The sequence below is a fragment of the Pelodiscus sinensis genome, chromosome 5 (assembly GCF_049634645.1).
Source record: "Pelodiscus sinensis isolate JC-2024 chromosome 5, ASM4963464v1, whole genome shotgun sequence".
Classification (NCBI taxonomy): domain Eukaryota; kingdom Metazoa; phylum Chordata; order Testudines; family Trionychidae; genus Pelodiscus; species Pelodiscus sinensis.
In genome coordinates this window covers 8,788,369-8,812,667 of record NC_134715.1, presented here as the reverse complement: position 1 = coordinate 8,812,667, position 24,299 = coordinate 8,788,369, and the positions used below count along the sequence as shown (strand labels likewise).

At 43.0% G+C, this 24,299-nt stretch overlaps 1 protein-coding gene across 4 annotated transcripts in view; it reads left to right on the top strand.

Moving 5' to 3' along the window:
• The window catches only part of CNOT6L (CCR4-NOT transcription complex subunit 6 like), a 66,618-nt gene that overhangs the window by 2,076 nt on the left and 40,243 nt on the right, over positions 1 to 24,299 (top strand). The window contains exon 2 of one of the 4 annotated variants that reach the window (XM_075929452.1): positions 20,065 to 20,313. The exons of the other annotated variants lie outside the window; for them this stretch is intronic. The gene's annotated coding sequence lies outside the window, so the exon portion shown is untranslated. The remainder of the gene's footprint in view (positions 1 to 20,064; positions 20,314 to 24,299) is intronic. 4 annotated transcript variants of the gene reach the window in all.

Genomic DNA, 24,299 nt, shown 5'->3' with positions numbered 1-24,299 from the left:
AAATGGGTGTATGATATAATTGAAGTGGTGAGGTATGAAAACTTTGGCAGCATTTTGAATTGACTTGATAAAGTTGCAGTAGTCTAGTCTGCAGAAGAATAGACCTCAGTAGTGAAGATATGATATAGAGGGCCTAGATAAAAGAGATTGGCAGTCAGGAGAGAATATGTAGATCTGAACTGAAGAACATTTTTTTTGTAACAAATATTGGCATATATAATTGACTAATGATCATGCAGTCACTCAAGAATGTGCTTAACTTAGCATGTATGAATAATTCCTTTTTTAATGTGTGCATAAAGTTAATCATGTGCATGAATGTTAGTAGGATGGTACCTTTGCTAGTTAATCTGTATGGCTTTATAGGTCCCAGGTATCTTTCATACTAGAAAAGAGGATTCTGTCACACATCCAGTTTCCCAGAACATCCCATTAGAAGGAATTAGTATCACCTTTAAACTACCAGTGGAACATAGTCAACTAGAGCAGTGTTTCTAGAGGTCGAGGGACCTTTGGGGGTCAGCAGACTATGTCTAAGGGGTATGCAAAAGGCTTAAGCTGAAAACTGACTGAACAGAATTCACCTGAATGTACAGATAGTATGTTTCCAAAGGAGTCCAGACCTCCATTCTAAATTTTTCAGTGGTATCATAGACTCATAGACTTTAAGGTCAGAAGGGACCATTATGATCATCTAGTCTGACCCCTTGCACAATGCAGGCCACAGAATCTCACCCACCCACTGCTAGAATAATCCTTTCACCTATATCTCAGATATTGAAGTCCTTGAAACAATGGTTCAAAGACCCCAAGATGCAGAGAATCCTCCTGCAAGTGACCCGTGCCCCATGCTACTAAGGAAGGTGAAAAACCTCCAGGGCCTCTGCCAATCTACCCTGGAGGAAAATTCCTTCCCGACCCCAAATATGGCAATCAGCTGAACCCTGAGAATGTGGACAAGACTCACCAACCAGACACCCAGAAAAAAGTTCTCTATAGCAACTCCTATCTTCCACCATTGGCCTATTTACTGGTCCACAGTATTGATGTTAAATATCGGTTAATTGAATAGTTGAGTAACCTCATGAATTCTTATCAGTTAGTTGATTATTCTGTAGTCCCCGGGGGCAGATCCAGCAGCCAGTGTGGTCTGATCCCACTTCTGAGGAGTCCCCTGCCCTGCTGTGACTCTGCAGCCCGGCTCATGCTGGGTCTGGGAGCTCTGACCCGACCTCGACAGGGGCTGCTACCACCCTGTGCTGCTGCTTCTATATCAGAGGCAACTGCACAGGGTGCCAGGCGGGAGCTGGTCCATGAGGGGAGCCAGTTTAAAAAAAACAGCTCCCCTCGCGGACTGGCTGCTTGTCGTCCCGAGCTACTGCCTCTGATACAGAAGCAGCAGCATGGAGTGGCAGGAGCCCCTGTCCAGGAGGGGTCTGATCACGCTGGAATTGAGCCAGGCTTCCTGCCTGCCTAGCTCCTAATATACTTTAAATGCAGAGCTGCAGTAGGGGTAGGTTCTACGGTGTGAGCCAGGACTGAGCTAGGCTGCTGGCCAGCCTGCTAAAACATTTACTGACAGGGGAGGGGTGTAAGGGAAATGCTTGTGGTCTGTAGCATTAATCTATAAGCTTTTGGTTATCGATTTATCGGTTAATCGACTACACTATTACATCCCTAGTCCACAGATCAAAAAAGGATGAGAACCTTGGGATTAGTTTTCAGGCTCAAAATTTAGATTTTGTAAATAGTATGTTGCAAAACCTAGTATGAATGGAAATATTTTCACAAAATTTTAATTCAGCAAAGAGTCTTCTATGTAAAGAGATATAACAGATTGGTTTTTAAAAAGTAAAAATAGCTTAGATACTATACTGCTTTTGAGTTCCTGAGACAGTTTTGTGCCTCATAACCACATTTTCCACATAGCCGGTTTTAAGGCCCACGTGAACAGGAAGACGATAACAATGCAAAACGTAAAGAAACTAAAACAGAAGAACCACTTTTTATCTAACTTTTTTGGTATGGTTCTATTAAATGTTACTTGCTTATGAGTATTTTATGTTCTACCACAAAGTTTTTAAAAATGACTTGAGTATGTGAGTAACTTGGAGCATTTGCTGCAAGTTGCTATGATTCCAAAAATAGTGTTTTTGTACATGAGAACTTGAAAGTTAAACTCAGACCTTCCCTAAATGCAAACTGTCCTGTATGGACAGTTATTTCTATATAACTGAAATAATGCGTGTGGTGGTTTTTTTTTTCTTATTTTAAACTTATTCCCAAGCATCTTAAAGTTAAATTGAAAAAATACAGTCTTTTACCAGCACAAGTGTGTTCACCCAAGGGGATATTATGCCTATCTAACTGAAAACTTTCCTGTGTAGAGAAGGCCTAAATAAAATTGATAGCCAACAGTCTCATTTCAGCTGGTGCTGCCACATTAGGGGAAAAAAAAAAAAAGCAAAATCAGACTTTAACTTTTTAATGAATTTGTTACTAGTGACAGAGGTTTGTTTTTGTTCTTTGTTTCTGATTTGGAGGACCAGGAAACAAACACTGACTCAGTAAACATGAAATATGGCCACACACAGACACTACCATGGGAGTGGGTTTTTTCATTCTTTTACTTAAAATATGCGTTGATAATTAAATTCTTACAGTAAATGTAAGTCTGATAAAATTCAACCAATGTTTCTTATTTTACAGTTGTAAATTATAATAATACTTTTCAAAAGGTAATTTAAATGCCGAAACGTGAGGATTCACTTGTATTTGTGGCCTACTTTGTGGTGAAAACAAGTGCAGAAACCAGGTCTGACTTCCTGTGCTTAGCATTTCCCACTTGCATGGTATATTATGCTTCATACATTTGATTTAATAATATTCAGTGCACATAACTCAAGAGCCTGGTATTAGGAATGGTCACCTGTAAATCACCTTTGTTTAGTTGAATAGAAATGTATTTACTTCTATGTCTTTGGTAGTATTGATCCAGAATAGGTCGAAGTAACTTATTGCTCTTCACTGTTGTACTTTCATGTGGAGTCTGATCCATCCTACCTGCTGTTCACAATTAGCAGCCCAGATGTAAGATCTACTTGCTGAGTATCTTTCATGATGATTGAGAATAAAGTATTAATTTTGTTTGGCTGTTCAGCTGTGCGAAATTACTTTGTATTGACAAATGCCTATTTAGCGTACAATACACCCTTGCTGTAACAAAAATGTCAGGATCCACTTCATTTGTTTATTATAGTCTGGAGTTCATTATAATGAAAGAGCCCTGAGGGTGGAAGGTGAGGGTGGGTCACTTACAACTCCTGCAGCTTGAGGTGGGATCTGGGGGTCGGGTCATTATAACAGAAGGGTCATTATTGTTAAGGGCATTATAGCAAGAGTGTACTGTTATGCAGAGATCATTTTGTCCTCTTCAAAACTAATAATATGGTCTATGGTCCTCTTTGAGCAACCTTCTAGGCTTGGGGAGCTCATATATAGTTACAGATTAATTTCTGAAGTTTTCTTTTTGTTTTTCGTTTGTCAGAAATGTTTTCTTTTAGTTTAGTTTTGCAAAATTTAAACTCTGAAGGACAATGTGGATAGCTAATAGGTATTTGGAGAGCCTTCAGGTATGTTTACACTGTCTCTGTCCTTGAGGACTGAGGCTTTAACTTGGTAAGATATGAATGTAAATATTAATCATCTCATTGTTAGACAAGTCGTACATTTGGTGATGGCTTAGCTTTTCTGCAGTTGTGGGAGTGCAAAACTTTACAATTTTGGTTTGAACCCTTAATTTGCAGTGTAGACAAAGGTTTTACTTCACTTACTTGAAAGAAGTGACAGGCTAGTCTGTCATTTGCATTTTCAACCTCTTCCACTGTAAATGGTAATTTTGTTTCATGCTAACAATCAAAATGGGTGATGTTATAAAACTTTGTGCTTATTTTCGGAGTTGTCAGTGTTTTTAATCCTTTGTGTCATATGGTTTTCCATTAATTATTTTTCTATCATGATCTTTACAGAGATAATTAATTCACTTAAGTTTGTGTAGCCCAATGCTATAGTAACTTTAACATTAATATAAAATTCACACCCCAGTTTTTAAAAGAAGAAAGCAGAGATTTCTCTGAGCAGCACCAAGAGCTAAGCTGGAAATGTAGTCTTTTCTTGTAGACTGAAGGAGAAACATTTGAGGAAACATTTCATTTGTACTGTGGCATTACTAATTTGTAGGTAGATGTAGGAAGAGCTTAAACCTTAGGTAGGTTATAATTCTTAATACACAGGCTTCCCCTTAAACTTAGGACCAGTCTCCTCAATTCAAGTCTCTTTCTTCCCAGCATTCTTTTTGCTCCCAGGGTAGTTGGGGGAGGAGAAAGGCTAAAAGCATGATGCTACTTTTGCCTATCTTATCTCCTCAATCCAGGTGTCTGGAAAGCCCAGACAAGTACTGATGGGCTTTGCCAAGTCACAAAAAAATGATCCCCTGTGGTGTGGTGCTGGTGTGGTCCTCTTACACCATGGTAAATCCTTTGTTTACAACTCCCCTGCCAATTTAATGCCCTCCTGGGAGTAGGTCACTTCCTTTGTCACTGGAGAACTAGCAGTGGAGACTTGCACCACATATCCGTAACAACCATCCAGCAAAACGTTTAATTTCATACACACTAATGCTAAACATCCTTTGACAGAACAATAAGTTTCAGCAGCTCTTGATGTTTTCTAGGATATCTTATATAGCATGTTTTGTATGACCTAGATCATAATTATATGATGGGAAATATGGGAGCTCCAGGGTGTTGCTTTGAAGTAGAGATAGCCCCACAGACTCTCACAAGAAAGGTTGTCATGATGTAGTGTGTGTGTGAGAGGTTCCAGATCATCGGAAGTCTACTGTATCAAGTTTTAAGTGATGCAATCAGTAGGGATGTAATAGAGTAACCATTTAAATGGTTATCCTATAAGCATGAGTTTATTGGCAACTGTTAACAGTTACACAACAACTCCCAGCCCAGCTCCTGAGGAGCTGGCTGTCACCCTGCTCTGTGGGCTCTGTATCAGAGCCCACAAAGCGGGGTAGCAGCTAGCTTCCTGGAAGCAGGGCAGGGAGTGGGAGCTGGTATATGCTGGGAGCTGGCTCCCACCTGCACAGCCCTGCTCTTGGGGAGCCAGCTCATGCTTCTTGTTAACCCTAGATACTAGTACATAACCCTTTGCTGTTTTAACTTTATAAGTTTCATAGTGGTACAATCGTTTCCTAGGGTATGTCTAGACTACATGCCTCTGTCGCCATGTAGCAAAGGCTTCCCCAGCTGACGGATCCGCGTGTAGACTACTGTGCTGTGCCGGATCAGCTGATCTCTGCACAGCGCGGCAGCCATGTTTATTTTAACAAAGTGGGAATTATTTAAATCTCCCCTTCTTTGCCTATGCCAGGTAACCTAATCTACATGCCTCCGACGACAGAGGCATGTAGTCGAGACATACCCAGAGTGTCCCTTTCTAGATTTAATTTTATACAGATATTAAGTGAGGGCTGAATTAAGATATAGATTGCAGCACTGTAGATTAGGGATGTTAAATTTCGATTTAATCAAGTAGTCAATGGAGTTTCCACTGGCGACTTGATTAGTTGATAAGGAGGGCACTCGCTATCCCACTGTGCCTCTTCCTTTGAAATGTACAAGAGCGGCCAGCAGCTCTTGTACATTTCAAAGAAAGAGGCGCAGCAGGGAACCAGTGCAAGGGGGGCCAAAGCAGTCCATGCTTGCACAGTGTCCCGACTGCTGCGCCTTTCCTTTGAAATGTACAAGAGCTGCCTGCATTTCAGGCAGGTCTTGTACATTTCAAAGGAAAGGCGCAGCAGTTGGGATCCGCATGAGGGTCTGCTTCAGTACCCACTCATGCTGTTTTCCCGCTGTGCCTCTGCCTCCCCTGCCTTGCTGCAGTGGGGAACTGGCTTTTAAGATGGCTCCTGCTGCCCCCTCATGCTGCCTATCTCTGATAAAAGAAGTGGGGTGTGGAGCGACTAGTTGAGTCACTACTATAAGCATATGCTTATCAAGTAGTTGAGTAGTTGCTTACATCCCTACTGAAGATCCTATGCAGTGCCACCGAAACACTGATTGGCTGTAGTGATCATTCTCTTTTTCAGGCAAGTCACCTACACAAATCCATTTTAGGTTAATTGTCATCTGATAGGTTATATGGCATGTTTGGGTTCAGCTTTTGATACACAGGGTCCACCACAATTGGCAACCCTGGCATCCTTGGCAAGTATTAAACTGAGGCCAGGTTCTGACACGTGCTGTGGGAGAAGCACCACGTGTGCATGTAACCAGACTGTCCTGTATACTCACAAAGGAACAGAATTAAGATTGCATGGGCAGCCTTACTTTTGGCATTTTCTAACTTGAGTGCTTTACTTTGCAAACTTCAGCTTTGCTGTTTTTTGTTTGTTTTTTTTCTTGTTTGTTTTGCTTCTTTTAGAAGGCAGATACTTTGACATTCCAATTGTGAATGGAATTTGACCTGTCAGAGTTCTTTATGAAGATAACTGTCTAGCAAGATTTGTTTTTCTAATTGTGTATCTGCAGTTCAGCAAGAGCAATCTCATGAAATATTGGACTCTAACTGTAGCCTAGCAAACAAGTGAAATACTTTTAAAAAACAAACAAAAACCTGACAATTTCTGACTTGCATTGTTCTTTATGTGTTTGAAATCTCAGCCTGTCATATTTGTGTCTTAATTTTTCCTGTGGGAGGAACTATTTCTTCGATGATGCTCTTGGATTTTTCTATAATGCCCAAGTGTGCTTGTATATGCCCTTTCATTGATTGAAAGAGGTTACTTCAAAATGGAAGTGCTTATTTGACCTCCAAAGATATATTTGTATCTGCTTTTATTACATGTGAAAATGCAGGGCAATTTTAAATTGTTGCAGTTCTTCTTCATGATAGCTAGGAAAATTTGCAGTGGAACTTTAAATTATACCACCTTGTGCTTATCTTTGAACAGAAAACTGTTCTGCTTAGATGACTTGAGTTTGTCGGTCATGACTTATGAATTTAATTATTATTTTAAAAAATGAACTTTAGATTGTGTATCAGTGGCTCTTGTAAGTTTGTTTGACTAAGGCTTTAAAAACAAACAAAAAAGGCTTGTGGGGTGTATTAAATGAAGCCTGTTTAGCAAAACATTGGAAAGGCAATCCTGTCAGTGAACTTGAGCAGTTGGGGGTGAGGGAAAGGAAGGTGCTATAGAAAACATTGTAAAATAAGTTTGTAGTTGTTTGTATATGCAGGTTTACTACTCGATTTACTAATGTGAGAGCCTGAATTCTTACTCCTGTGGTGTTCTTCTCTTTTAAAATTTAGATAATTGCATATGATGATATTTGAAGTGACTTCATAAACTGCTTTTCAGTTAACAGAATGTTTGCACTGGGGATGTAACATCCCATTTAATCAGTTAAGCAATTACATGTTATGTTGAACCGGTTAACTGCTTAAAACAGATGGCGGGGAGACTGCGACATGGCTCAGAGGCCTGGCTCCTCAGCCTTTGGCAGGGGGCTGCTCCAGAAAGAGTGGGCCACCAGTTAACTGTAGCTAGGGATGTAAAATCCCGATTAATCAGTTAACCAGTTAAATGTTAGGTTAACCCAAGGTTTTACTGATTAACTGACTAAGCAGGATCCAAGGGTGGGGGACTGCTTCCTGCCTGCCTGGAGCGACCCCTGCACTGGGGCTCCTGCCAGCTCCCAAGAACCAGTTAACTGTTACCTGGTAAGCATCACCTGGTAAGCATGACCCGGCAGCAGCCCCAGCCTGTTCACATCTCCAATACTTTCTGGTAAGGTAACCTGTTCACATCCTTAATGCTTAACGGTTAACTAATTAATCATTCACATTGCTAGTTTGCTCTTGCTATCTTTGCCATAGTCATAAAGATGCATATTTAAATTTCTGTTTCTGCAGATCTGATATGGACTGTGGATTCTTACTCATCTGTCTGTTATACAGAGGAGACCAGCCAGTCTGTCAGATTGAGGTGCTACTTGCCTAACATCAATTGGTTTTACTTCAGGGCAATTCATTTCATTTTCAGGTCTACTTTCATTCCAAAGAATTCTGTGTAAATTGAAGACAAATCCAAGAATTGCTCATTCATCCAAGTTTGTCACCTCAGACACCAAGAAGCATTGTATAATGTTGAGTTTGTGACTGGGGCAGTAAAACAACGGGAGGGAGGGTATTCAGGGTTTTGATCTAACTCTTGGGTAAATTGTAGTCCCGAGTCTCTTTATTTTCCTTCGCCCTACCCTAAGGGAATTCATGAATTAACTAGCTGTTGCAACATGTAGATGATTACGTATCACTCTATCCTTTTATATAAAACTTACCTCAGTGGAATCCTAAGTTGCAGGTAAATTGGTGCTATTACTTAATTTTAAATGCTAGTGTTTTTAATGAAAAATGTGACATTAAGATTCCACGGTCAAACAAACCACTTGTGCTGCAACAACCACAAACTTAAACCTGCCCCAGTACTACTGCAGTCATGTAGAATGTTGATAATGAAGCACAGAGTTGAGCTTAAGGAGGTCATTAGTTCAGAGTATGAGTCAATCTGAGTGGCTGACTTATTCTTGATTTATAGACGAGCTGTACAATGCTCTTCCATGAATTTGTCCTGAGTATTTTAGTTCTCTTAAATATTTTTATTAGGTAATCCCATGGGTTCTAACAATGAGCCTTCAGTCAACCTGGCAGCTTTGGAGGCGGGGCGTTGTTAAAACTAGGAACAGGCTGATTTCCTTCCAGTGAAAAGCCAGATGGTTCTCTCTCCCTCCAGACCAGTGAAAAAGGTAGTAGACCTTCCCTTAGGACCGGGAAACTTCCCTCCCTACGAAATTTCTCCTCTTTGCCTACAGTCAAATTGTGAGTAAATTTTTATTAATTAGACTCCACATTCTGATTATGGAGTACAGGCAGTCCCCGGGTTACGTACAAGATAGGGACTGTAGGTTTGTTCTTAAGTTGAATCTGTATGTAAGTCGGAACTGGCATCCAGATTCAGCCGCTGTTGAAACTGATCAGTTTCAACAGTGGCTGAATCTGGACGCCAGTTCCAACTTACATACAGATTCAACGTAAGAACCCCAGGCGTCCCCAAGTCAGCTGCTGCTGAAACTGATCGGCAGCTGATTCCAGGAAGCCCGGGGCAGAGCAACTCTGCCTCGGGCTTCCTGTAGTCAGCCGCTGGTCAGTTTCAGCAGCGGCTAACTTGGGGACGCCTGGGGCAGAGCAGCTCGGGTGCTGCTGGGTTGGTCCAGTAGCGCGGCCGCTCCTCGGCGCTACTGGACCAACCCAGCAGCACCCCTGCTGCTCTGCCCCAGGCGTCCTGATTCAGCCACTGCTGAAACTGATCAGCAGCGGCTGAATCAGGACTCCTGGGGCAGAGCAGCTGGGGTGCTGCCGGGTTGGTCCAGTAGCACCAAGGAGCGGTGCTGCGGGACCAACCGGCAGCGCCCCACCTGCTCTACCACAGGCCCCGGGCTTTGCTCCACGTCTCCCTGGTCTGCTGGGGGGGGGGGGGGCACTAGCTGCGTCCCCCCCCCCCCAGCAGACCAGGGAGACGCGGAGCAAAGCGGCGGAGGACCCGGGGCCGGACCCGTGGCGCTTCCAGCTGATCTGGAAGCGGCCTCGGGTCCAGCCCCGGGTCCTCCGCCGCTTTGCTCCCCGTCTCCCTGGTCTGCTGGCTCCCCCAGCAGACCAGGGAGACGGGGAGCAGCTTTTCTCGACCCGGAGGAGGCGGGCGGCGGGACCAGGCGTCCCGCCGCTCCAGTCCTCCGGGGCGAGAAAATCCCCGTTCGTAACTGCGGATCCGACATAAGTCGGATCCGCGTAACTCAGGGGCTGCCTGTAATTGGGTTTTTTTCACTGAGGTGCTGCTGCAGCTACCCTAAGGGGGTAGGCAAACTCAAAAATGATAAAACCCTCAGAAATAAGACCAGGATGAGAAATGCCTCTTCTGTTCCTCTGCTCTGCCAAAATGTATGGAAAGGGATTTTTGCAGCTTTTACAAGCAAGGGAAAGCCTTGTGTTGGCTCAGGGTTGTCTGTGGAAAGCCAAACAGGTAGTAGAGGCTTTTAGCATCCCTTTGAAATTGGGTGCTGACTCTGCTGCTTATAGGATTGACTTGCTGGCTAAATGGTGGGCTCCCTCCAACTCTTCCAGTGTGTCATTTTGAATTTTAAGCCTTTAAAAAAAATGTTTGGTTAAGACAAGTAGTTGACTGTTGGATATTGCATTATTTACTTGTATAAGAGGTTTCCTATTTCCCCCCCCCCCCCCCCCCGCTTTTTTTTAGACCGCAAAATCTGCAGAACATGGCTCTAAAACCCTATGGGAGTTAGTCTTTGGATTCCTAAAAGAATTAAGAAAGGGAGTATGGTGTGAGTGTTTAAATTCGGCTCAAGCCAATTATATATGGATTTGAATATGGATTTGTTTTGTGTTTTGGTGCATAATGTGCACAAGTGGCATGAATTTAGAACATTGATACGTCGTGCAGTGTCATGTCAATGTATCGAGGACAAAGAAAATCAGGAACGGAGAGGCAAGGGGAAAAAACTTAGGAACTGTATATTTAATGTCTTAATCTTTCTTCTCTTTTGCTCCACCTTCCCTAGAATAGGGAAAAGACTTATTCTTCCACCTCTAAGAAAATTGTGTGTATAGAGAAAAAGGTAGATCTGTTGCATGGTGCCTTGAATGCTAGCACAGCCTAGCATGATCGGGCATGTTTATGACCCTGTTAACTATTTCTGACTCTGCCAATTTTAACTAAATTGAGAACAAAACCTCTATATAAATTTCATATCTGACTTCACTTTAAGTAGGGTTGTAGAATGGCTGTTCTGCAATGTCAGTTTGCTACCCTCCTACAATGGCCAGTGCAAGCTTAACCAATGGAAGGTATGAGGTGGGAGTGATGTGGCAATAATGGTGCACATGGTGCTTGAGTAGTGTTTTAAGTAGGAAACTGTTCCTTCTGGTCCCCTAGAGGTGTTGACTCTTAAAACAGTTTCTAGTAGGAGCAACAATTTGGTCATCTTCCATGTGAGAATCTCCAAAGGGACTTATAAACAGTAATGAATTAATCCAGGGGTGGGGAACTTTTTTTGGGTTGAGAGTTGCTAACTCACAGTAAAATCAATTGGGGGCTGCACACAAGTGAGAAGCAAAACCAAAAGCCAAAAAATCCCTCATTGAAGCAGCCCCTGACTGAGAAGGGAAAAAGAAATTCTCCATATTCCCCTTGCACACCAGAGCCTTGGGTGGCCCAGGCTAGTAGATTTTTTTTGTCCTCCAGTCCTCTGGGGTGACAGCTGGGGGTGGGGGACTGGGACTGGAGCACCAGCATGGGCTCCCCAATACTGGGGTAAGGGGAGAGCTCTGAGCCTTGGGGGCCAGATCCAGGCAAGCCAGGGGCCGCATCCAGCCCTTGGGCCTTATGCCACCCCGGTGATTATCCCAATTTTATAGATGGGGAAATTGAAACAAATAATATTGTTCAGTGCCCTGTGTGAATGCACAAAGAACCATATCATGCCTCCATCATTTGTACATAGGTAGTGAATAATGGGAGTCTTTGCAATCGCCGAGTACAAGGACACAGCAGTCTACAAAGGAGGTGAGAACTATACAGCAGCCATGCTTGCCCCTGCAGAAAGTTTTCACAACACATTCTAAGGCACAGTCTAGACATAAGTGACATATTTGAGATCATATGCAGTGATGTTATAGCCGTATTGGTCCCAGGATATTAGAGAGACAAAGTGGGTGATTATAATATCTTATTGGTTTTATTGAACCAATAAAACATACTACCTCACCCACATTGACTTTCTGATATTCAGGTTCACACACACCCACATTGGTTTTATTATATAGAGTCACACAGGCAGAGAGATGGATTAAAAAAACTTAACCTCCTTACTACTTGTCTTTTACACTAACTACAGGACCGTCACAAATAACGTTGGAGGTTGTGCCAGGGAATGGGCAGTTCTTAGTTTTTAAAGAAAATCAAGGCACAGTATTTTTAAATGCGTTCCAGAGGCAATACGTTTCATTGGTTGAGTTGATTAAACTGTGTAGATTGGAAAATGTTGTGGTAATTTTTTCAGTATTTGTGTTAGGGACGTTAGCATGTAGTTGTTTATATATCTCTGGGCTTATTGGTTAAACCTAATGACTATATGCACTAGGGATGTAATAGTGCAGTCAGTTAACCAATAAGCAAAAGCTTATATGCTAATGCTATAGATTACACACATCCCTCCTCCCTCTCCCCCCCCCCCCCCCCGCAGTAAAATTTTTAGCTGGCTGGCCAGCAGTCTGGGACCTATCCCCAATGTGGCTCTGCATTTAAAGTGTATTAGGAGTCAGGTGGGCAGGCAGCCCCGCTCAGTTCTGGCTCTTGACAGGCAGCCAGTCCACAAGGGGAACTGGTTATTAAATTCTTTTCCCTCATGGACCAGCTCCTGCCTGGCACCCTGGGTTGCTCCCTCTGGTATAGAGGTAGCAGCGCGGAGTGGCAGGATGCTTCTCAGGAGTGGGGTCGGAGAGCACTGGCTGCTGCCCCATCCCCGGGGGACTATAGAATAGTCAAGTAACAGATAAAAATTCATGAGGTTAATCAACTATTCAGTTAACCAATATTTAACATCCCTAACATGCACCCTACCCCTCTACCCTCACTGCATCAGAGTTAGTGAGGGAGGAGAGCCAGTGTGTGTGGGGAGCCGACTCTTAAGCCAGCTCCTCTCGTGTATCCACTCCTGTGCTGCTTCCCCCTCCTACCCCGATGATAAATGTGTAACCACTAAAAAATCCAGCAGTTAAATGTTTACACAAATACATGTTAGTTAACATCTCTAATTTGTGTTGCTAAGCAGAGGCAGGAGGAGGCTTCATTTGTTAGTAGGGCCCTGTGGCTATGTCCATAACTGCAACAATGAGCTGAGGATATCTACACCACAGCAGGGATATAAAATCCCACTTAATCGGTTAACTGGTTAAATGTAATTTTTAACTGATTAAACATCGGGGTCACAGGTGCTGCTCCACCACTCCCCCCATTGACCAGACTGAAGTGATTAACTTTTCATATACCTAGCTGGAACGGAGTCCAGCCCCATGGGGCTCCTGGCATTGTGGGACTAGCAGGTGTGGGGGTGGCTCAGTTAACTAGTTACTGGTAAGCATCCACTAAGGGTGATACTTACTGAGTAGCCAGTTACCCTTTCGCATCCTTAACCCACATCTGCGGATGCAGACTAGGGATGTTAAATATCAGTTAACTGAATAGTCAAGTAAGATCATGAATTCTTATCAGTGAGTCAACTATTCTATAGTCCCTGGGGGCAGGACGGGCAGCAGCATAGGATGCCAGGCGGGAGCTAGTCTGCGAGCGGAGCCAGTTTAAAAACCAGCTCCTCTTGCGGATCAGCTGCTTGTTGCCCTGTGCTGCTGCCTCTGATAGAGACAGCAGCGTGGGGTGGCAGCAGCCCCTGTCTGCGGGAGGGTGGGGGGTGGTCTGAGCTCCCGGACCCAGCGCAAACCAGAACTGAGACGGGCTGCCTGCCTTCCTAGCTCCTACTGCACTTTAAATACAGAGTGGGTGTAGGTCCCGCAGCCAGCATAAGCCAGAACTGAGTCGAGCTACTGGCCAGCCTGCTACAAAATTCAGAGTTCATTATGGGCAATTTCACAGACAGGGTTTACATTTAGTCAGTTTGATGTTTTCATAGAATCATAGAACACGAGAACTGGAAGGTGTCTCGAGAGGTCATCAAGTCCAGTCCCCTGCCCTCATGGCAGGACCCATCTAGACCATCCCTGACATGTCTGTCTAATCTGCTCTTAAATATCTCCAGAGATGAAGATTCCACAACCTCCCCAGGCAACTTATTCCAGTGTTTAACTATCCTGACAGTTAGGAACTTTTTCCTAATGTCCAACCTAAACCTCCTTTGCTGTAGTTTAAGCCCATTGCTGCTTGTCCTATCCTCAGAGGCTAAGGAGAACAACTTTTCTCCCTCCTCCTTGTGACACCCTTTGAGATACCTGAAAACTGCTATCATGTCCCCTCTGTCTTCTCCATTCCAAACTAAACTAGCCCAGTTCTTTCAGTTTCCCCTCATAGCTCATATTTTCTAGACCTTTAATAATTCTTGTTGCTCTTCTTCGTACCTTCCCCAGTTTCTCCACATTTTTCTTGAAATGTGATGCCCACAACTGGACACAATACTCCAATTGAGGCCTAATCAACGCAGAGTAGAGCGGAAGAATGATTTCTCGTGTGTTGCTCACAACACTCCTGTTAATGCATCCCAGAATCATGTTTGCTTTTTTTTTTTTTGCAACAGCATCACACTGTTGACTTATATTTACCTTGTGTCCACTATGACCCCTAGGTCTCTTTCTGCAGTACTCCTTCCTAGTTGCTTCCCATTCTGTATGTGTGAAATTGATTGTTCCTTCCTAAGTGGAGTACTTATTAAACGTCATTTGTCCTTATTAAACATCATCCTATTTACCTCAGACCATTTCTCCAGTTTGTCCAGATCATTTGTAATTATGACCCTAGCCTCCAAAGCAGTTGCAACCCCTCCCAGCTTGGTATCACCTGCAAAATTAATAAGCATACTCTATATGCCAGTATCTAAATCGTTGATGAAGATATTGAACAGAACCGGTCCCAAAACAGTCCCTTGCGGAACCCCACTTGTTATGCCCTTTCAGTAGGATTGTGAACTGTTAATAACTACTCTCTTAGAGCAGTTATCTAGCCAGTTATGCACCCACCTTATAGTCGCCCCATCTAAGTTGTATTTGCCTAGTTTATTGGTAAGAAGATCATGTGAGACCGTATCATATACCTTACTAAAGTGTAGAGAGATGACGTCCACTGCTTCTCCCTTTATCCACAGGACTTGTTATCCTATCAAAGAAAGTTATCATATTAGTTTGATATGATTTGTTTTTTACAGATCCATGCTGGCTGTTTGTAAACACCTGGAAGATAATAAGGTGATAGCTGATGAATTCCTTAATTACTTGCTTCATTATCTTTTCTGGCACAGAAGTTAAACTGACTAGCCTGTAGTTTCCTGGGTTGTTCTTATTTCCTTTTTTATAGATGGGCACTATATTTGCCCTTTTCCAGTCTTCTGGAATCTCTCCTGTCTCCCATGATTTTTCACAGATGATAACTAAAGGCTTAGATACCTCCTCTATCAACTCCTTGAGTATTCTAGGATGCATTTCATCAGGCCCTGGTGACTTGGGGACATCTAACTTTTCTAAGTGATTTTTAACTTGTTCTTTTTTTATTTTGTCTAATACACCTATCCCTTTCCCACTAGCATTCACTATGTTAGGCATTCCTTTATCAGACTTCTCGGTGAAGACCGAAACAAAGAAGTCATTAAGCACCTCTGCCATTTCCAAGTTTTCTGTTACTGTTTCTCCCTCCTCACTGAGCAGTGGGCCTATTCTGTCCTTGGTATTCCTCTTGCTTCTAATATATTTATAGAATGTCTTGTTTCCCTTCATGCCTGTAGCTAGTTTGAGCTCATTTTGTGCTTTTACCTTTCTAATCTTGGCCCTGAATACCTGTATTGTTTGGTTATGTTCATCCTTTGTAATTTGTCCTAGCTTCCACTTCTTATGATTCCTTTTTTTATTTTTAGATCATATAAGATCTCCTGGTTAAGCCAAGGCAGTCTTTTGCCATACTTTCTATCTTTCTTACACAGCGAAATAGCTTGCTTTTGGGCCCTTAATAATGACCCTTTGAAAAACTGCCAACTCTCTTCAGTTGTTTTTCGCCTTAGTCTTGCTTCCCATGGGACTTTACCATCCTGCTCTCTGAGCTTACCAAAATATACCTTCCTGAAATTCATTGTCTCTATTTTGCTGTTCTCCCTTCTACCATTCCTTAGAATCACAAACTCTGATTTCATGATCGCTTTCACCCAAACTGCCTTCCACTTTCAAATATTTGTTAAAATCGGATCTAGAACAGCTTCCCCCCAGTTGCTTTTTCAATGTTCTGAAGTAAAAAAGTTGTCTTCAATGCAGTCTGAGAACTTATTAGATAGTTTGTGCCCCACTGTGTTAGTTTCCCAGCATATATCTGGATAGTTGAAGTCCCCCATCACCATCAAATCCTGTGCTTTGGATGATTTTGTTGTTTAAAAAAAAAAAGCCTCATCCACCTCTTCTACCTCAGTAGGTGGCCTGTAATAGACCCCTAGCGTGATATCACCCGTGGCTTTTTTTACCCCTTTTAGCCTAACCCAGAGACTCTGAACACATCAGTCTCCTATGTCCATCTCCACTTCAGTCCAAGTGTATACATTTGTAATGTATAAAGCTACAGCTCCTCCCTTTTTTCCCTGCCTGTCCTTCCTGAGTAAGTTGTACACTTCTATACCAATATCGTGTGTATTATCCCACCAAGTCTTTGATACCAACGATGTCATAGTTGTGTTTATTTATTAGCACTTCAAGTTCTTCCTGCGTATTACCCATACTTCTTGCATTTGTATATAGGCATCTAAGATACTGATTTGATCTTGCCTCCCATTTCTACCTTGTCCCTCCTTTTTCTCTGCTATTATAGCCCACGCTTCCACCCATTTCCAACCCATCTCCTAGGTCTCCATGTTATTCACTTACCCGGGGGCTTTGGTCCTCCTCACTAGGTTAGCCAGCCTGCATCCAAATACAGTCTTCCCCTTCCTCGAATGGTGAACCCCCATCCTTGCCTAGCAGTCCTTCTTGGAATAGCATCCCATGGTCGAGGAAGCTAAAGCTCTCCTATTGACACCATCTTCACAGCCAGGCATTCACCTCCAGGATGCACCTATCTCTGCCTGGGCCCCTACCTTTGACAGGAAGGACTGAAGAGAACATCATCTGTGCTCCAGACTCCTTCACCCGTACTCCCAGAGCCCTGTAGTCACTCTTGATCTGCTCAGTGTCACACCTTGCAATATCATTAGTGCCCACATGGATGAGTAGCATGGGGTAGTAGTTAGAGGGCCGGATAATCTTCGACAATGCCTCTGTAACATCTCGGATGTTTACATCTGAAATGTTAGGGTATTGTAACTGCTGGAGGCATGACCCAGAAAGTAGTTAGTGTGGGGCAGTCAACCTTACTCTGCCTTCAGAGTTGGACAGCTAGAGAGGAAGGCTTTCTAGCTGGGCACCCCCTCTAAAGCCAGCACCACTCCCAGCAACAGCATAGAAATGAGGGTGGTTGTGTATTTGGGGTGCGTGGGTTACCAGTTCTCCTAGCTGTCTCCTGCTTGAGTGGAGGGCTGACCTCTGGCTGCAGGAAGCATGGTGGGCTCCAGGTAAAATCCCAGAAATGGGGCTGAGCAGCCCCTGCTGGGGAAGAAATCTTGTATGTCCCTATCTGAAGCCAAAACTAGCAGCTGGAGTCCTGCGCAGAGTGGTAACCTCCCAGCTGCATGCCACGTTTCAGTTTTTGCAGCCATGAATTTGGTTGGGCCCTAAACATGAGCATTTAAACAGACTCTTTGTGACATGGCTGCACGCTGACCAATATGTAGTGTCTCCCTTTACGTATCAGGAAGATAGCAACCAACAGAAGCAAAGCATTGCTGTGCCTTCTAGTCACACTGACTGCTTTTCTTATCACAGGCCAATTTCATTTTCTGCCTATCTGAAGTCTAACAGGAATCTCAGTGTGAAAACGCTCTTTTGGAGACAATCTTTCTTGGGCAGCTTTTGTTCTTATTCCTTGACTTTCATATTGGAGATTAAATGATCTACTAGACTACAAGGGAAGACAATTTCTAACTTGGAAAGACTTCATATGCCTTGGTAGTGAGATCTTATATTCTTTATGCTGCAAGGCTGAGAAACCCTTCAGCCTCTCCAGCTTTCGTATGATTGCAACTCTATTACAGCTTCTGATGCTAAGTGCTTGGAATCCAAGGTCCAAAGGAAATCGGATATCTGATGGAGGGGCTTCAACATGGCCATGTAGAGACAATAGGCTAGAGGAGACTTGCATAAAGATGGTTGGGTTTTGAACTCCTAACACCACCAGCCAGATAGCTACTCAAGAGCTCCCCTGTAGGGTGTACCAGCTCTGCCTTCACCTTACAGGCTAACAGTGGGTGCACCCCAGTCCTTGAGATTCTTTGAAGTATTCCCCTGTGATGTCTGCCCCCAAAGGAGCAGGGTACCACGCTTTACTAATTTTACCCATAATCACTGCTCCTGAGTAATGCACAGCACTTGTATTAAAAAAAATTATTTAAAGAGGAAGAGAGATTCAGTTAGAAAGAGCAAGTGATGGAAACAGGATTACAATATAAAACAATCCTAAAACATGAACTAGGAAAAGTATCTCTTAGTAAGTTTAGACTTGATCTAATAAAGTAGATTTCTCCCCAGAGTTCACACAGTCTGTTGCAGAACTGGCTGTCTCCCACGCCATAAGATGTTTCTTCCATTAATGGCTGCAGTGTGTTTCTGTCCACTTTGTTATATTGAAACAGTCTCTTGTCTTTATGCATAGGCAGGTCAGTCCCCTGTCTGGTGTAATGTTTTTTACTTCCAAGTGGTTGTGATTGTTTGCCATAGTTTTTCACTGAAATATGGAACAAAGCTAGACAGTTGAGCCTTGCATTACATCACTGATTAACCAGGAGGAGTGACAACTTCCTCCAGCTTGAGCAGGCCATCACCAAAATATATTCTCCCTTTGTCACTAACTTTTACCCCAGGCCCATAAAGCATACTTTTAACATACACCATTCCTTAAATGTTACCTGCACACACATCTCACGGGTTGAGTCATTCTTGATAATTTGAGTTTTCTGGGGATACCATATCTGTTGCAAAGTATCCATAAAGGGTAAGACGTGTTTGGTGTAAGAATGGGGGGCTCTTTGTCAAAGGGATTCTTTGTCTCACTAGTCTAGCTTGTTAGATAACCCACTTACTAATTTTAGGTAGGATGGCACTCTATTTGGTTATCATCTGTGGTATTCTCAAATTAAGTATTCATTTATCTTTTTAAGTTTTCCTTGTGTGGCAGGGGATTCCAAGATTGGGGAGGATCTTTTGTCCTTCCATTTCAGCTTTATTGTGTTTGAGTTGGAGTGGAACTGAAACCTTCACCTGAAAATGTATAGTTGTCCTCCCTGAGCAGTTATTCATAAGACTTGAAGATGGCACCTGAGGCTAGCATTTTGAAAGTCCATCTATTCCTGGAATCTTGGAGAGAGGCTAGTTTGCTTTTTCTGGTTGATCCTCGTTCGTGTGTGCTAAACTCACGCTCTTCTAACACAACTGAAAGAAGCTTTTAAAAAAATCTCCCATCCTTCTGAGAAAAGAGAGTAAATGCACAAGTGGCGAGGAGTCCTGTGGCACCTTATAGACTAAAAGAAGTGTTGGAGTATAAGCTTTCGTGGGCAAAGACCGACTTCGTCAGATGCATGTGGTCTTTGCCCACGAAAGCTTATGCTGTAACACTTCTGTTAGTCTATAAAGTGCCACAAGACTCCTCGCCGCTTTTGCAGATTCAGACTAACATGGCTACGCCTCTGATAAATGCACACGTGACAGCAGTGATCTGTTAACTAGCAAGAAACATGAAAAACAAATTCCTCTGATAATCTGGTCTCTGTAGATTGTCAAAACCACTTCCTCCTATCCTCAAATCACAGCTCACCACATTCTGGGGTAATGGAACCTGTCAAGTTGGGTGTACAGGTGGGGTGGAAATCACCTGCAGGTGTGGCAGTTAAAGGAGATTGTGGAATAATTGTTGTGTAGCTATTTGTTAACCTCGATCTTAGTCTTCATTTGTATTTGTCTAACATGATTTTCTCAATGTGCCCTGGAAATGGGAGAGCTAGCACAGGATGAATTCTCCACCCAATAGACATTTCCACTTGTGAACGCCTTTCCTGTAATCCCTTTTTGTTTTTGCAGGCTTTAAGGAAGGCAAAGGGAAAGCAGGGCAAGACAACATCTCAAGTACTGGAATATTGTCATAAATGCCTGGAAGGCCTGCATTCAAACTGTCAACCCACTTTAATGGAAATGTACTGGCTTTCAGCATCTTTGGATCTGACCCTTGGCTTACATATTTTCTCCAAAGAATCCAGGCCCTGCCCTTTTGATTCACTGCATCTGGACAAAGTTATATACCTATCCTTTGACCCTCTTCCTACTCATTCGGTATGTCTGGCCCTTGAGTGGAAGAGTCAGAATAAGCTAGGATTGTTAGAAACAACTATCAGCTTTCTGCTGAAGAGATAAGTACATCTGTTCAGAGTAGCAACAGCCATTAAATACTCAGTGGTAGACTGGGGGAACTTTAGCATGAAGACTTTACTGAAATGACTTAGTTTTAATATATCAAAGCTTTGTTCTGCTAGGCTACACAGCCTTTACATAGATATGTAAGAACTTAGAGGTGGTATTGTGGCCACTTAAAAATCTGTATTGTTCTATGTATGTGTGTTGGGTTGGGTTAGGAGCAGCTGACTATATTTTTAGCTTTGTGCAGCCAACAGGTCAGTGTACCAAGTTTCTCAGCTTGGGCTAGGCAGGGAAGTAATTCATACCCACTGTCAAGTTTAGTCCTTTGTAGTTTTTAAAATGGAACTGCTCTCTTCCCAAATTGAGAGAGATTTTTTCCATTACACATACAAGTTATAAATCAACTAATCATGAATAGGCTGAGGAGTATTGCTCACCAGCATTTGTTTATCCAGTTAAAAAGCAAGTCTAGGTGTGTTTTTAAAAACAAAAACCTCAAAGGACAAAAAATGTACATTGACTTTTGTCCTTCCCCTTTACCCTTTAAGTATGATTTGCTGTTTTAGGCTTGATCTGCAGCGCATCTATCTTGATATCTGTGTGCACTTATGTGTTTGTGATGCATTGGAAGATTAGGGTCTTGGATTGCAAATTCTATGGGACATATTCATTCTCTGTTTTTATACAGCATCTAGCACAATAGGGAACTTCTCTGAGTAGTTGGTGGCAAATAACAGTGGCTCGTACCTACCGTATTTTCCGGCGTATAAGGCTACTGGCCGTATAAGACGACCCCCTAATTTTTTAGTTAAAAGGTTTTCGTCTTATACCCCAGCGCCCCTCCGCCTCCCCGGCTTTGCTCCTGGTGTCCCTGGTCTGCTGGAGACGGTCCCCAGCAGACCAGAGGCACCGGGAGCAAAGCCGCAGCAGCGGCGGGTCCCGTGCCTCTGAGGCTTTGCCAGAGGCTTTGCTCCCGGTGCCTCTGGTCTGCTGGGGACCGTCTCCAGCAGACCAGGGACACCGGGAGCAAAGCCTCTGAGGACGCCCCGGCAGCGGGACAGCCCCGGCGCGCCTGGGCTGCCCCGCCGCCGGAGCCCCTCCGCAGCTTTGCAAAGCCTTGGGGGAAGCTGGCGGCGGGACAGCCCCGGCGCGCCTGGGCTGCCCCGCCACTGGCTTCTCCCGAGGCTTTGCAAAGCCGCGGAGGGGCTCGGGCGGCGTATAAGACGACCCCCGATTTTTGGGGGATGTTTTTTAGCATCAAAAGTCGTCTTATACGCCGGAAAATACAGTAACTTACAAAAAATGCACAGTGAAGCTTTTCAAAATGAAAACATGAAGTAAACTAAATAAAATAAAACTGACCTGTTAGGAGTAACAAGCTAAATGTGTCTTCTGACTAGCGAATTTAGCGTTTTTAAACACATTCCTCTAAATGACATTTAGAGGAGGCAGTCCATTAAACCAAATTTAGTTTTCAAAAAAATACAGAAATAGGTTTCTGCTTATGTCCCTCGCCAACTGCTATATATTTCAAGGCTTACCCATGCTTGATCTACTTTGTTCTGTTAGACTAAGGGTGTGTCTAGACTACCTAGTTTTGTCGACAAAAGTGGACTTTTGTCGACAAAACTATACCAGCATCTACACTACCGCTGAGTTCTGTCGACATAACGTCGACAGAACTCAGCAGTTTTGTCGACGCTGGTATACCTCATTTTACGAGGCATAACACCTTCTGTCGACAGAGGCATAAACCTAGAATACTAGATTTGTTCAGTTTATTGCTGTCACTTTATCAGATAGGAATTAAGATGCTGTTGCAAATATCTTATGAATAGCACCACAAAGTTTGGCAGAATGTGAAAAGTGTTACTCTAACACACAAAAAGAATTTTCACTTGGATTAGGGAAAAGAGTTCAGTATAAATGCTCTCTGCAACAAAACATGAACAAGATACAAATTTTATTGCTGTTTGTATTGAAAACTAACTTGCTCTTTCTACACCCACACTGGCCAAAGAAGTTCATGATAGTCACCTGGAGCAGATGAACACAAAACCAGTCCAGACTTCTGAATTTAACTACGCAGAGATGATTTTGTCTACTTTTTTTTCAATGTTTTTTTTATTTACCATTATGGTAATGGTGACTGTATATTGGCGTGATAGAATTTTAAGACTCTTGAAGTTGTCTTATTTCCTCCATGGTAGAGGTAATGGGCATAATGCCTGCATGGCAGAGCATCAAAGGAAGTTGCATGAAGGCAGATAATTTTTAAACTCAGTCTTAGTGCTTTGAATGTGGGGAGGGGTGTGTGTTTGTATGCGAAGAGGGAGAGTGCACGTGTGTGTGAGAAAAAGAATGTATGTGTCTTTCTAAGCTGTCATAAAGTCTGTACCTCCCTTCCAGCAGAGGGGGACGGGGGAGGGGGAACCTCAGTGTTGAGGACACAACTTTGTATATGCTTGTTCGTTGCTGGTCCTTGAGCATCCCTGACTTCACTTTAGGAAGTGCAAAATCTGTACATGGTGGTCCAGGCTCTCTGTCCTGCGGCTGGATCTTCTCCTGTAATTTAGTCTAGATCTTGTAGTGTCTTAGTGTTTCCTCAGATGGATCTCCATGGGGATATGTATGAAGACAGTAAAACTTTTTGCTTCTGAAGACGACAGATGATCTCAAAGTATTTCCCAGAGAAGAGTATAGTGATACTAAATTTTCTTACACCAAAGAGATTCTAAATCCCATAATCCTCCAGGGGTAAGATTTCATCAAAGCTTGCAGGAAGCCGATGTCGGTCTGAGTGATATGATTTTTTTATAAAAACAAGTAGTCCTGTGGCACCTTAGATACTATATATATATATATATAAGGTTTGTGGGCAAAACCCACTTCTTCAGATAAGCTCATGAGATCATCTCGTCTCAGGATCATCTTATCTCAAGAATAGGATTACTCATTGTTTTTAAAGTTACAGACTACCATGGTTACCCCATATGAGTCTGATATGAAATTCTTTCTCTTTGGGGGTAGCAATATGGCATTTGTGAGCTAGATGTGCCTTGGATTAGCATGGACTCCTGGACAGCTGGTTGTAGTCAGGAAAATTGCCACCCTGGTAGGAGCTGCAAAATCTTCCAAACGTGAACAGATCTGAATACAATGAGGGCTGCCTTCCAGGGCTGCAGAGAGCTAGCTTTGTTGTGTCTGCTACTGCTTGTAACTGCTAAGCAGCAGTAGAGTGAAAACTGACCAGAGTCTTATCAGCTTTTACTGATGTTACTCAAAGCATAGTGGGCAGCAGAAGAAGTGAAGGGTTACGGGTTCACATCTCTAGTACATGTTATATTAAGAGCTTTTTCCTTTTCTGCCATGTACATATCTACCCATTGTTTCACAGTCTGACCTCTTCCTTAAAATGTGGAACTGCTCTGAATTCTGCCATGATAATTAAGGCATCTGTTTCTTTATGAGAATATAGGTGGTAGCTTGCTACTGTGGACAAATCTAGTACATTTTAAAGAAGATTTTAAAAATTGTTTTTTTTCTTATTTTATTGACAGTAGTCTAACTGTTGCTTAAGTCAGATTATATTCAGGTATTTTAAGATTTTAAATGTCTGCTGCTTTACTTGAACTCATGGGAAGGTTGCAAGGTGACACAGTATAGCTATAGCTCTAGTTAGGGTCCTGTGCTTCAGTACAACGTAAGTACCACTTCAAAAGAGCAAAATAAGCATAGAATCTGCTAACAGGTCCCTTTAGGGACTTAGGTGACGTGACTGTGGGTATGTCTAGACTACATGCCTCTGTCGCCAGAGTCATGTAGATTAGGCTACCAGACATAGGAAAATGAAGCGGCGATTTAAATAATTACCGCTTCATTTAAATTTACATGGCTGCCGC